Genomic DNA, 15,711 nt, shown 5'->3' on the forward strand with positions numbered 1-15,711 from the left:
CACTTGTAGATTCCCTGAGCTGTCTCGGTGAAATACCAAGATTTTTAGATCATATTTCTTTTCGAAAACAATCAAATTGTGAAATCCTATTTTTTCATGCGGTGTGAAAACACAGCTCGTATGGATTTCGTACGCAGGTCTTTGTAGTTGCTGATCTGTAAACGACGGATTAAGAAAATAGGCTAGACAAAAACTCAAACACATACTGTTTTCGAAATTATTAGGACTGCATAAATGCATTTTATTCATCTCTATAGTTTCACTGATCGCAAGGGTTGTAATTCTTCTTCTCCTATGACTCCCTCCAGGCTTGTCCATAACTACAGAAATCTGTAATGATAGTGTCGCGTCTGTGCTTACAGCACCGTTACTCTGTGTCGCTTGTTCAATCTGTCTATCGATTAATCAATCGATAAATAATGTAGGATTGTGATTGTTCTCAGGTGTTAAAACTGTATTTATGGACGTGGATAAACTATCGCCAGATAAAGCTATATACTGTTTATATAGCCTGTTTCGCCAGCCATCAATTGAGAAAAATCTACAATCTCATTTAAAATATAATGCAGATGTATATTATAAGTAGCTAAATCATTTGTGTCTATTTCACGGAGATTAAGTGTCCTATTAATTTCTACCCCATTGAAATGCGGTCTTGGTATTATTGTGAACTGTCCTACACAGCCTCCCTCAGTCGCGAGGTTACGTATTTCTGACTGACTCAGCCCCATTTCTGGAAGCTGTGGATCATAGCTCGTTTGAGGTGAATCACCTGTACCGATCTGTACGTTTTCATTATCATTAGGCACAGGTGTTTCTAACCATTTTTGCTGTTCGTCTATAATATTTTGCAATCGTTCGGTAGTGGTTAGTTCGCTTGTGTTTAGCATTTGTAGCTGATTGCTTATTAATTGTCGTAATTGATTATTAATCTGCTGTCTTGATCGCTCGTGTTCTACGTAAAAGAGCTCGAGTCGGTTCGAGCTCTTTTACAAAGCATTTTGGTATGTTTTATTTATTTAAAATCGTGTAAAACAAGCACATATGTGCTACTACCATACATAAACAATATTGTCAATTAATGTGTACGATTAACAAAGTGTAACAGAAATAGAATAACAATTCAACAACAATACTAAGCCACCTACACATGTCTGTATCACTAATAAAGATCACATAAAATAATAACAAACAAATGAAATTTAAAAATAATAACCAAATGAATTTAAAAATAATTACCAAATGAATTTAAAAATAATAACCCTCAAATGAGTTTTAAAAAGAAATTAAAAAGTAACATTCAAAAAAAAAAAAAAAAAAAAAAGGTATGCATCCTTATCTTCTCATAAACGCATCATGTAATTCCCTCAACATTCTCTGAACAACATGTAGTCGTTCAGAAATTAGAGACATGGCCACCGTCACCAATTGTTGATCATACCTTACCTGATCGACTTCTTGTTGTACGCTTAAGAGCTCGTTACGCAATTGTCTGTTTTCATCTAATGCTTGTTCGTGACAGTTTCCGAAAAAACTCCACGACGCTTCTCAAGTCTGCAGTGTGTTGGTTTTGGCGATCAGCAATCGTACGTAGAAGTCCGACTATTGGCGATTGTGAATCAAACAGCAGTCCTTCGGTTTGCTGATACTGGGACACAACATCTAAAATTCGTAGGAAATTCCGGTTGGCGCTGAGAAATGTTTCATAACGCAAGCTCTGAAAATCCCGCTCGCTGAATAACGGTCTAAAGGCACCCGCAGATTCTCCGGAGTCACTGTTGTCGGATGAATTCTGTTCAGGCTCAATTATATCCAACACTGCCGCTTGGGATTCAAGGAATATATTCAATTCTCTTTCATCATGATATTGTACTAGAAGAAAACATAACAATAATTATTATATGTATTATTTATTACATATGATAAGACACAAAATGTATAGTAGCCTATCTTACCACTATCTTCCGATGAGCTTTCGTATGAGTCGTGAGACACGGCTAAATCCGTGTCTCGTTTCTTGTATGGTCCTCCGACTTCGGGGTCTTGGTAATTCGTCGTCGGTGTACATTCATCAATGGAGTTTTGTTCTGGAGAAATAATATTTATTTTTATTATTTTAAATATTCAATGAATAAAAATAATGACGATTGTCATGTTACCCACCGTCGTTTGGATATCCTAATTGCGAGCCACTGTCTGAATCATATTCTCCATAAACATCACGAAGACGCTTTATTCCTCTCCCAGAGGTAGGACGATGTACACGCTCGTTATAATGTCCGCTCCAGTAGCTGCATGAAGGCCTCTGATACGAGTCGCTTATGTCAGATGCGTTCACTTCAACCTCCGGCGATCTGTTTGGCTGTTCACAAACAGGCACTTCAGGACGATTCAAAGTAGTGACGTTATCATACGCTTGCACGGAGTTGTCCAATAACGCTTGTGGATCCCCCTCCGAAGCCTGGGTTTGTTGCGTTGTAGAAACAGGAGTCTGAGTCGGGGGGAGTTCACCGCTATCTACTGTATTGTCTTGTAAAAAACTGTGTAAAGCCCTCTCTGAAAACCATTCGTTATCTAAAATGCAAATAAACAAATATATATATATATATATATATGTGTTTCTGATAATAACAATTTCAGTAAAATGTATTAAACAATTTGAATGTTTTATAAAAAACTCACAATGAGGATCCAGAATTTCTGCTAAATCGCCATTATAATATAAATCCGGGAGTGATTCCTCTGTTCATGTTAATAAAAGAGAGAATAAAAATGTAATATTCTAACACGTATTTGAACTATAATACTTTTTGTTAAAATGAGAAATGGTGCTACCAACATAACGTGGTGATCTCCTGACATGTTTCACGTAGAGCCAAGATTCGGTTGACTGTTCTGGTCGAAGTGAAGAGTTTGAATGAAATAGCCGTTCATAATTTAAAGATTGCATCTCCCGATTTCAAAAACACCATTTTTTCCCGCACATTTTTTTTTCAAAGAACATCTTTCAACTCTGCATGTGGTAGGGATTCTGATATTTGATTTTACAACTAGAAAAGCATATGGCGACTGTCTTGCACATACACCCCGATCTCATCAGATAACCTCAGCAATAAAATAATTCTCGACCTCTTACGAAAATAACACTAGCAGGAGGGCACAGCACGGGTCAAACACCAGGGGTCAGACATTGTGACGACGTGTATGCGTGTGCGTGTCTGTGTGTGTGTGTGTGTGTGTGCATGCGTGCGTGCGTGCGTGTGTGCGTGTGTGGGGGAACTCTGTGTTCTATTCCCCTCGATCCATGTGTGGAGATGTGTGTGTGTGGGAACTCTGTGTTCTATCTCCCACGCTCCAGGTGCGGAGGTGTGTCGTGGAAGGAGTCAGCGTGTGACGCACCGTACCACTCCCGTTCAGCCTTTTCTGGTCGGAGTGCGCAAGTGTTTCACAGCGTTTCTCACAAAACCTTTTATATTGTCTTTGTTCTTCTTCTTTCAGCAAAACTGAGTTTTGTAAAAACGTCAGACCTTTTTTAACTTTATACAACGTTTTTAATACCTTTAAACACTAGTTAATTGTAAAAGTACAACTTTTCTTCAAACGTATGTTAGAAAATAAAACTATTTGCATGATATAATTTTAATTCTAGAACATGTATGCAACTCATGCTTTTAAAATGTATGTGCTTTACGATACACATTGTTTTAATGTATTTTTATATGTGATTGTGAAAAGTACAACTTCAAATGTAAATGTGAAAGACCTCTTTTAAAATAAAACACACTGATCTCACCTTTGACTATGGCTTTTATTATACATTTTCTTTAAAAAGATTAAAATATTGTTTTTAATGTTTTTTAATCATTTTGAACATTTTTTACATTGAGCCCTAGTGATCGTGGATGATTTTCCACGCTTAATCTGTTCAGACCAATATGGGGAGGAAGGGGAGGAGTTAGCGTGGGGAGAAATTCCATGCACAGGTGTACAGGCCGGAAGTGGGAGGGAGGGAGGGAGGGCTGAGTATCTCGGGGGATTCCCACGGTAACGTGACCAATCCGGAAGGGGCGTGGTCAAGCGTGGGAAATTCCCACGGTGTCATAGACGGGGATGGGCAGAAACAGTGGTTGGATTCTCACAGAAAATTTAAACTGTTTGCCACGCTAGGTGGGTGTAGCGCTCATTTCCTTTCTATGCTTTTTAACAAGCGTGCACCTAAAGATTTATGTCTGCATCCTGAAGATGTGTTTCCGTAGTGTAGTGGTTATCACGTATGCCTCACATGCGAAAGGTCCCCAGTTCGAAACTGGGCGGAAACTGTGGGTGGTTTTTGCAAAAATTTCGTATGCGATTTTCTGTTGAGCAGGTCAGTACACTTGCAGGGATGTTTGTGGTTTAATCTCTTTAGAAAAGGACAAAAATAAAACAAATGACCATTGAGGTTTCCTTTACAGTAATAAAAAATGTTTGGTCTGCCAACAAAATTAGCAGCTTTTTGCCATGTTAAAAACACTGAGCAGTCTATAGTTTCAGTCGCTTTTGAACAAGCGTACGCTAGAAGAGGTGGGACTGACGTCCAAATTAAGTTTCCGTAGTGTAGTGGTTATCACGTTTAGTTGTACACCATGCGGCCAGTCGTATGTAGGTGTAGAGCGTTGCTAGCCAATAAGAACGCAGGAAATTCCAGGGAGGTGGGCCTGAAATGGGGGGCAATAAAACTGTCAGTTTGACGAAAGCCGCCCTTATACCTCTCTCTTGCGGACCTTTCGAGTGTAAAGCTAACTTGATAACCACTACACTACGGAAACTTGATTCAGACTTCAGTTCCACCTCTTCTAGGGTACGCTTGTTCAAAAGCTACTGAAACTATAGACTGCCCAGTGTTTTTAACATGGCAAAACGCTGCTAATTTTTTTTGGCAGACTAAACATTTTTTATTACTGTACAGGAAACCTCAATGGTCATTTGTTTTATTTTTGTCCTTTTCTAAAGAGATTAAACCACAAACATCCCTGCAAGTGCACTGACCTGCTCAACAGAAAATCGCATACGAAATTTTTACAAAAACCACCCACAGTTTCCGCCCAGTTTCGAACTGGGGACCTTTCGCGCGGGAGCCGAAAATGGTTAAGCTTAACTTCCCTTAACTTTTCCCATTCATTCTCTATGGTAGTGCTTAACATTACGGATGCAATATACCTTTGGCCACACGTAGACTTCCTGGCGCTGTTTCATTTTTCCGTGGCGGGGAGTTTAAAAAGCATAGTGTCATCTGTCAGTCATTCGCAGTGGAGGAGGGGAGACCCGTTTTACGAACGGAGAGATATTTGTTTACTGACTTGTCAGCAAACTTGTTTTGTTTTGTTGCTGTCTAAACTACCTGCAGACAGATTTTCCATCAGGTGACCGCATATACATTATTATTCAAATATTTTATCATTTAAATTGCATGTATATTGCCATGTAATCGTATTTTTATCGTGTTGAATGGATTGGGATGATAAGAAACAGTAAACTCCTCGTTGTGAATACAGCTGTTGTTTTATAAGAGTATCTTTGTTTGTAAAGTCGAATGTTTCATCATAATCTCTCACTATGCTTAAAATATATGTTAACAGTGCAGTAAGATGTAATGTGCAGTAGTATGGAGGACCAAAACTTGCAATTAAAAATGAATGAATAAATAAATGAATAAATAGATAGATAAATAAATGTGATAATAGGAAAATAAATAAAGGAATAAACGACTTGATAAAATAAATATGATTCATTTTAATCAAATGTATTTTTGTATATTTTTCCCCTAATTTATAATTTTTTGCTTTTATATATTAATGTATTTGTATTATTTTTAATTGTATTTATTTATTATTTTATTTATTTATTTGTTCCATTTATTCGCATATTTATTTATGCATTCATTTATTTGATGTGCATGATAATTAGGTTGGTTGCTCTTGCTTACCAAATATAAATATTAATTAACAAATAAATAAAAGCAGAAAATAAATTGAGGGAAATAATACAAAAATTAGTTTGATAAAGAATAAATCATATTTATTTTATCAAGTCGTTTATTCCTTTATTTTTTTTCCTATTATCAAATTTATATTTTTATTTGTTTACATGTTTATTTATTATTTTTTAATTTCTGCGGGTTTGGTCCTCCTATAATGTAATTAATATCAGACACACACATATATTACTTTTAAATTACAAACAAATATATATATGTGTACAATTTAATGGTATAATTTAACATTTTTAATTAGTTAACTTGTTAACTTTTTATACATACATATATACATTTTTAAAGCAATTTAAATAATGAATATTAAATAATGCAAATTTAATAAACAGTACGTGCTCTAAGGCTGCATTTATTCAGTTAAGAAACAGTAATATTATGGAATATTATAGCATTGTAAAATAACTCTTTTATGTATATCACTGATGCTTTAGTATTAACTGTCTTATTTCATTTTGTTACTGTAAGTATTTAAATGCTTATGCTGAGACACTAATGAATACATTCTGATTTCAGAACAGCATCATGAAGAAAACAGTGTTCTTCCCAGGGAAATAGTCAAAAGTCAAAAAAAAAAAAAAGTTTTTTTGACTTGAAAAAGTCAAAGTGTCTTTCAGGAAAGGCCCATCAGGCCATTTACGCCGGGACCCATCAGAAGAGGCAAAAAGAATTAAAGACAACCCTTTACTGCAGGACAAGTCAACACCTCAAAGAGAAGATCTGGTCAAGTTGAACGCCCGTTCTGTTGTGTTACATAGAGGAGGGGATGTCTCTGACAAGCAAGAGGTGTTGGGAGAATGCATTCTTCAGTTCGGCAAGTACAAGGGCAAGTCTTTCAAGTGGTTAATAGAGAATGATGTCAGCTATGCTTTGTACCTGTCCGATAAGGTTGAGGAAGAAGAACAGGCTGGGCAGTTCAACCCAGAGGGTCCATGCAAGGATAGCCTCATTTCCTTTCTTGAGTATTCAAGAAGCTTCAAGGAAATTGAAGATCTTAAACAGTATCTGTCTCAAAGGCCAGATCCAGTGCCAGTTTTGACAGAGGATGACAATACTGTTGGATTTGGATCCAGAGCACAAGACACTTGGAGGAAGATTTGGGATACCAGGGCAGACGGATATGCTTTCTTTATAATGAGGCAGAAGTGTGTGCCAGGCAGCAAAATGTACAATTTGCAGCAGTATCTTTTAAAACAGCAGCAAAAACAGATGACCAAAAACACTTCTCCGATGCCCTCACCATCAGCTTCCGCTGCAAGACCACCTGTTCCTTGCATTACTGACTCTGATCAGCCTGGTGAGTTAATAAAATTCATGCAAATTTGCTTATATTTATTCTTAAAGCCTGCCTACCTACTGATGCATTTGTTATATTTTATAGTAATGGAGGAGGATGAAGAACTGGAGAGGATGATGCTGAGTATTTCTCCAACAAAATATCTCATACAGCTGAGTAAGTAAATCAAGTATCGTGTCATGTGTGTTATATATACCCATGTCAAATTCTTATAAAATTGGTATAAAATTGTACATACTGGAGAGAAAACGCTCAAATTATAATGCTTAATTTTTAGTTTCATCTGCAGCCACAGGATCCACAGTCTTATCTACAACAGGTTACTTTACACATCAGTTTTGGAGGCTTATTTGGTTACATACAGACTTATCCTCCATTTCTGTTTTTTAATTATCTTATTTGTTGTTTTGGCACTGTTCTTGCCTGTTCTAAAAAACATGTTCTTTTGTTCTAACTACTGTTAAGGTTTGAATATACCAGTGGTGAGGGTGAGTGCACTTCATGAATTGTATGCATGCTATTTAAACTGTTTTTATTTGTTGTGAAAAAGTGGACTGTTTACTTACAGACATTTGAACATTATCAGAATGTGCATTACTAGAATAAATAACAAAATACATAGAATAAAATAATAAATAATGATTAGTCATTTAATGTAGTCAAGACAATCAAATACATATCATGTACATTCAGTGTTTTAATATGTTTTTAATTTCCTCCCTGTGCTTTTCCTTGCAGCTCTGCCGCAGCCTCCATCAACATCAGCTCCTGTGTGTAGGCCTTCTTCACAGGGTGAAGGCTTTATACCACCTCAAGCAGCACAATCAGCACCTCCACCTGCACCAATGCCGTCTGCACTGACTGAAACCCCTGTTCCCAGCTACTTGAACAAAAACAGTAAAGACAGTTAAACACACGTGCATTAAATGTGTTATACACGCATATATATATATATATATATATATATATATATATATATATATATATATATATATATATATATATATATAATAAATATATAATATATATATATACTTATATAAGCCCTGCGGATCGCTAAAGCTGCTTCCAAATCATCAATTCTCATTCTCCTAGACCTGTCTGCTGCCTTCGACACTGTGAATCATCAGATCCTTCTGTCCACCCTCTCATCACTGGGCATCACTGGAACTTCCCTCTACTGGTTTGAGCTCTATCTCACAGGTAGGTCATTCAGGGTCGCATGGAGAGGCGAGATATCCAAAGCACATCGACTGACCACAGGGGTTCCCCAGGGGTCAGTCCTTGGACCCCTCCTCTTCTCCATTTACACCACATCACTGGGACCCATCATACAGGCACATGGTTTCTCTTATCACTGCTATGCTGATGACACCCAGCTCTACCTCTCATTTCAACCAGACGATCCCACAGTAGCTGCACGTATCTCTAGCTGTCTGGCGGACATCTCGTCATGGATGAAGGAACATCACCTGCAGCTCAATGTGTCAAAGACTGAGCTTCTCGTCCTCCTTGCCAATCCGTCTCTACGGCACGACTTCACTATCCAGCTAGACTCATCCTCAATCACCCCATCAAGGTCAGTCAGAAATCTTGGAGTAATCTTTGATGACCAGCTAACCTACACAGACCATATTTCAAAGACAGCTCGATCATGCAGGTTTGCAATGCACAACATCAGGAAGATCAGGCCTTTCCTAACTGAGCATGCAACACAACTTCTTGTCCAGGCCCTGGTTATTTCTAGGCTTGATTACTGCAATGCTCTTCTAGCTGGTCTTCCATCATGTGCAACTAAACCCTTACAAATGATCCAGAATGCTGCTGCTCGTCTTGTCTTCAACGAGCCCTAAAGAGCCCACGTCACTCCGCTGTTCATCTCCCTGCATTGGCTACCACTCGCTGCTCGAATCAAGTTCAAGGCGCTGACACTTGCTTACAGATTGTCCACCGGCTCAGCTCCCTCCTACTTTCACTCGCTCCTACGGGTCTACATCCCTACCAGAAGCCTACGATCGGCCAAGGAGCGACGGCTCGTGGTGCCTTCACAGCGAGGCACAAAATCACTGTCCAGAACATTCTCATTCACGGTTCCATGCTGGTGGAATGACCTACCCACCCTCGTCCGGAATGCAGAATCACTGACAGCATTCAAAAGACAACTGAAAACTCATCTCTTCCGTGAGCACTTAACATAGGAAAAAAAAAAAAAAAACCTTTTTCTTGAAATCTTCGCTTGTCTGGTTTATGCTACTCTTAGCAATGTTTGAACTTTGTATTCTGAGCACTTCTTGCGTTGTTTTTGCCTCTCCATGATGACTCGCTTGGTTTAATCCTCAAATGTAAGTCGCTTTGGATAAAACCGTCTGCTAAATGACTAAATGTAAATGTAAATATATATATATATGCATTTATTTCCTTTGCTTTGTGTTCCGTGCAGTTCTGCCACAGCCTTAACCACCATCACATGCAGTCTCTAGTTCTCCCAGTCCACCAGATCCTCTGTGTAGACCTTCTTCACAGACTGATGGCTCTGTACCACCTCCTGCAGCACAATCAGCACCTACAGCTCCTGCATCATTGACGTCTGCACAGACGGAAGCACCTGTTACTAGCTACTTGCAAGATATTAGCCACTGGAACTGCTCTCTTCATCAAAGAATTTGGATGAAAACAGAGATGGAGTCCATGGGGCTCTGGCCAGGATCACACCCAGTAAGACACCTAATGAATATGGTCTTGTGGCGCTATCCACCTCAGCCTGAGCTTATAGAGACAAACATGGGCCTTCCGTCACCAAAGTACTTCCAGCTCCATCCCTTTTTCATTTGGAAACCTGAGCACAGTATAAATGAAAGGCTTAGAAACAACTACATCCTGCCCTGTCTCTACAGCTGTCCAAATCCTCATGTTGTGTCCTCAGGTGTGGGAAGACCCCGAGTGATCCTTGGCACTAGTGGGCAATATTACATCCTTGCTTCATGTCTGTGCTGTAAGGCATGGAAAAAATACTGGTTCGCTGATAAACCTCAGTGGGTGGACATGCTACCACAGCGATTCAGAAACATCTTGCCAGCCTTCCTCACCCATAAGAAGGCAATCTGTAAAACTGTGATAGATGAACTGAGGCAGTCTGGAAAATCCCCTAATGACATGGCCAACCAGCTGTCTGAGGTGCTTCACCTTAAGTTTGAAAGAGCCCACCTTGCTTACCTTCTCATTGTGCAGAACGTCAGGGATGCTGAAGCAGGGCTGTATGGCCAGAAAACCATCACAGGAGCATTGAGCAAGGATGACACACCTGCTTCGTTTGGGAGTTACGAAGATACTGATGGGTGGCATGGGGTGTCTGTGTCTGCACATTATCTGGTGGAGTGCCTGCTTCAGGAATAACACCGGCAAGAGGCAGCTCTCACTCAGCTCCTTCAAGGAACTTTTGGACAGGTGTTCAGATCAGATCACACACGCAAAGTTGCTAGAAAAGTGACCCTCTCATCTGGCACAATGTCATCCTACGCTGTGATGAATGAGAACTGGATGATCCTGTCCTGGGTGATGCTGCAGTCTGAGAGTGAGCAATCCTTGACGTCAATGTACTGTGGGATGGCCAATCGCTACAGTGCTGCTGGCATATAGGGGTGGTGATGGCGCAGTGGATAATACACATGCCTTTGGTGTGAGAGACCCGGGTTCGAATCCACTGCGAGACACCAATGTGTCCCTGAGCAAGACACTTAACCCCTAGTTGCTCCAGAGGCATGCGACCTCTGAAATATAGCAATTGTAAGTCGCTTTGGATAAAAGCGGCAGATAAATCTTGTTCTATAACCAAGATGGCGCCGCAGATGGCTGCCTCGGTGTGGAGCTCTCCATACCCAAGGCCAAGTACCAGTGGGTGGACAGGTAAGAATAATCACATCTCATCACACATCACATCAAGATGTGTAAGCAAAGGTAATGAATACATTAAAATGTATTTCCCTTTTATGTACTTAGGGACTGCTGTGCTGCTTTCAGAGTGATGGACCCAGGACAGTATGAGCACCAGCAGTGGGAAGCTTGGAGGACCACTGAAGCTACTGTGGCAGAGGTTACATCAGGAAACCTCAAGAATGTAAATGCCGCTTGCCAGAAGTACAATGAGGACATGGTGGTTAAACTAGACTTGTTTAACTGTATGCGGCGATTCACCAGGGAATGTGTTTCGGAGAACCATCCTCTGTATAGCTCGTTCTGCCAGTTCCTCTCTTCTGCCTTCTCTGTTGTAGATCAGAGTGACCTGGAGAAACTGAGGAACGCATACAAGTTCTGTGGAATTGAGCCTGCTAATCCCACAAAGCAGCACATCAGAGCGCACTGCAGGACAAAAGTGCCACATCCTAGAGAGCTGGTCCAAAGAGTGGAAGAAGTACTTCACCATTTCCATCTTGCAAAGGATCCCAACAACATCTTCCTTTTTAAACCCTCGATGCTAAAATTTTGGTGGATTCAGCGTATCCACATCCTTAGAGGCTGCCTGAGTGACCCTGAGGTGGAGGAAGAAATCCTCTACAGACATGGTGGAACGCTACAACTGAATCATGTCAAGGGTGAAGGAGCTGCTGTGGCCATCTGGATCCCTGTCAGAGGTACTTCACAGCAAGAGGGGTTTCATTTCCCCCAGGCTCAGTGGGTAACGGGTAATCGCGTCTCTCCTGAGCTGTTCCAGGTGCAGGGTATGACTGGTGTCGCACGCTGGAATTATCAGCGGCTGGTGGACTTGAAACAGCCTGGGCTTGTCTTACCTGGAGTGTTTGACCCTGTTTTGATGATGGAGTTAAACAGGGCATCTATAAGAGTGACTGGGCAACCCAAATATCCAGCCTTCCACATCTCCAGCTGGGACACAAGAGAGAGGTTTGGCCTACAATATGTGGAGCCAGGCTGTCGACCTGTGCCTCTTGACTTTGACAAACACAAAAGCAGGAAGACAGACCTAGGGATGCAAGAAGAGTCTTCATCTGGCACTGAGTTCTCATTTCCATCTCAGGTAAGCCTTTAAAGTTCTTTGATAACAGACTTTTTAAAAAAAAACAAATACTTTATAATTTATAAAGTGTAAAGTGTATAAATAGTGTAATATTACACTAATTTTGCTGAATTTCAGAAATGCTTAGAGGATTCCTCTTCTGCTGAGACCCCTTTTGCTGCTGAACCAGAGGCCACCCCCCAGACTTTCATTTTTCAATGTTTTTCTACTCCGAGTGCTGTGACAGTGAAGGAAAAAACATCTGAGGAGTTTCTTTTAGATACAGGTAATTATATTATTCATACAGGCGCCAATGTGTGTAATCTGTTTGCCTAATCTATGCACACAAAACAAATACTTCGTTTAATAATTTTGTGAATCTCTTTTAGAACTGCCAAGCACACCACCACTGCCTTTAGCTGCTTCTCCCTGTGCTGCTCGGACTGGACCCATTAAGACAGGTGGTCGACAGGTGGAACAACAGCATATGCTGCAAAAAAAGCACACTAGATCCTGTTTAGCCTGTGGTCAGCCTAAGTCTCGATACATGGGTGATGGCACCTCAATACATTTCTTTTATCAAGGTGGTGATGTTAAATACTTCTACTGCTCCAAGAAAGTTTTTGACACATATTCAGCAGAGGGCCTGACCAACCCCAGAATGCCCCTTGAAGACTTTGCAGAGACTCCTTTTTTTCAGCGAGAACTGGAGTCCTCGAAGCAGAGAGGGGCAGTAAATAGGAGGGTGATTGAGGAGAGAAGCAAGAGAAAGTCAGTAGTGGAGCATCCTACTGGTCGTCTGTGCAGATTCTGCCACCTGCCACTGAAACAATCACCCAACAGTCCTCATATTCACACTGGTTTCCCTGGAGTGGCAGGTAAATACATTTACTGTCCTGCTAAAGTGTTTTCCCTTTATCAGGCTCAGGGAATGAGTGCAGACATTTCATGGAAAGACTTTCAGCAGTCTCCATTCTATGAGGCTGAGAAGCAGAGGTGGATTGAGGAAAAGAAAAAATGACTTCACTGACAAATGACATGCCCAGACCTCAAATACTGTTTATAGCACAAAGACATTCCTTGCACAATGTTATGCATATATGTATATACATATTATTGCACTTTTAATGTATATATATATATATATATATATATATATATATAATTTTTTTTTTTTTTTTTTTTATATTTAATTTATTTCCATTTGTTCATTAAAATAACAAAAGTATTGTATTTTATTGTATTGGATTGTATTTTAGTGTTTTTTTAAGTTCATATATTGACTTGCATTATTTTATCTTGCTCAGATTTGAAAAACACTAAATGTTAAGCACTGGTACTATTATACTCTGTACATAATTGTTTAATTTAAAATACTTTTTTTCTTGTTTTTTCCTGTTCTCCTCAACTTTAGATATTATTATTGCTGTTGTTTAATCTATAATCTATCAATATAATTTATTTCCATTGTTCATTAAAATCAAACAGTTTTGTCCTTGTTTGCATAGTACTTTAGTGTTTTTAAAGTAAATTTTATTGACTTGCATTATGTTATCTTGCTCAGATGTGTAAACACTAAATGTTAATAACTGTTATCATTAAACACTACATAATTATTTGATTTAAAAAATCTTGTTTTTTTCCTATGTTCTCCACAGCTTTATATTTTATTATTATTATTAATGTTATTGTTGTTTACTCTATAAGTATTTAATACATTACCTTTTTTAGTTTTACATAATAATATGTATATTTTTGTACTATAAATAAAACGAGAAACTTACTATTTGGTGTTTACTGGTTATATTTCATATATATATTGGATTTCTGTACATAGTTAAACAAATATAATGTAAATATCTCAATGTAAAATGTAAAGGTCTAAAACATTATCGAAATGTTCTTTACAATTATTCACATTCAAATATTTTCTATATTAAAGAAAACTATACCCTATTATAATGTAAATGTTTATTAAGGTAATTGTACATTTTGTACATCCTACACAATAACAAATCTTACACGTTTCATTCTATTTTGTGCACAAAGTTAGTTTATTATATATAAATCGTACTTAACATGAGTTTCTAATCATTTTTTAATCTAGATACACTTTATGGTGTTTGTGGTCGAGACGGGACTCGAACCTGTAATTTCATGTATTTTTTCAGGCCCGCCTCCCTGGAATTTCCTGCGTTCTTATTGGCTAGCAACGCTCTACACCTACATGCGACTGACCTTCGCGTGTTAGGCGAACGTGATGACCACTACACTACAGAAACCTATTGATAGAGCATGTGCTTTTTAGAAGATGGCTCCTTCCCATAATCTGCTCTGCAAACAGTGTGACAGTTTGTAAATTCCACAAACAACAGAACAGAGGTTATTCGGCATGGCAATCTGCCTACAGCTCCTGGGTACGATGGCCTTCACCTGTCTTAAAAGTAAGGGTTTTGTATCGAATTGCAGCATTTATATTTAACATGCCTCCACTTGTTTCCGCCCAGTTTTGAACTGAAGACCTTTGCGTGTAAAGCGAACGTGATATCATGGCATGTGCTTTTTAGAAGATGGCTCCTTCCCATAATCTGCTCTGCAAGCAGTGTGACAGTCTGTGAATTCCACAAACAACAGAACAGAGGTCATTCGGCATGGCAGTCTGCCTACAGCTTCTTGGTACGATGGCCTTCACCTGTCTCAAAAGCAAGGGTTTTGTAGCGAATTTGAGCATTAAATTTAAAATGCCTCCACTTGTTTCCGCCCAGTTTTGAACTGAGGACCTGTCGCGTGTAAAGCAAACGTGATAACCACTACACTACGGAAGTCGGGAGCCCGGCGAAATCCGGCCCCCTCGCTCGCGATACGGGCGTCGGGCACAGGGGGGCGACTCGCCGACCGCCCTCAGTCGATTCGACGCGCGCCGAAAAGGTTGCGGGCGGGCGTCCACGGAGCGCACGCGCATCCCCCTGACCGCCCTTTCGCGAAATTCCCTGACCGCACCTACCGACCACGGAGCGCCCGTCCGTCCCACCTTTGACCTGCGAACAGCCCCCTGGCCATGCCCACTGACACGAACAGCCTATTCGTCCCACCGACCGCCTGTGTGACCACGAACGGCCTTTTCGCCCACGGCCAACCTAAGTGACGGCCCCGCCCACTGACACGAACAGCCTATTCGTCCCCCTAACCGCCTGTGTGACCACGAACGGCCTTTTCGCCCACGTCCAACCTAAGTGACGGCCCCTGGCCCCGCCCACTGACACGAACAGCCTATTCGTCCCCCTAACCGCCTGTGTGACCACGAACAGCCTATTCATCCCACCGACCACCTATGTGACCACGAAAGGCCTATTCATCCCACCGACCGCCCAGTGACCA

General features: G+C 40.1%; 1 long non-coding RNA gene and 1 other non-coding gene across 2 annotated transcripts; one reads left to right on the forward strand and one right to left on the reverse strand.

The window, feature by feature from the left end:
* Positions 1-1,745: 1,745 nt before the first annotated feature.
* LOC143703911 (uncharacterized) lies at positions 1,746-2,256 on the reverse strand. The gene is made up of 3 exons (XR_013191472.1): positions 2,164-2,256; positions 1,956-2,087; positions 1,746-1,872 (listed from the first exon to the last, which is right to left on the reverse strand). It is a non-coding gene; the product is annotated as an uncharacterized LOC143703911 (long non-coding RNA).
* Positions 2,257-4,246: 1,990 nt separating this feature from the next.
* Positions 4,247-4,319, forward strand: trnav-cac (transfer RNA valine (anticodon CAC)). The gene has a single exon. It is a non-coding gene; the product is annotated as a tRNA-Val (tRNA).
* Positions 4,320-15,711: the final 11,392 nt, after the last annotated feature.

This window comes from Siphateles boraxobius, unplaced genomic scaffold (assembly GCF_051911475.1).
Source record: "Siphateles boraxobius isolate OS27281-9 unplaced genomic scaffold, OSU_SipBor_1 39, whole genome shotgun sequence".
In the NCBI taxonomy this organism is placed as follows: Eukaryota; Metazoa; Chordata; class Actinopteri; order Cypriniformes; family Leuciscidae; genus Siphateles; species Siphateles boraxobius.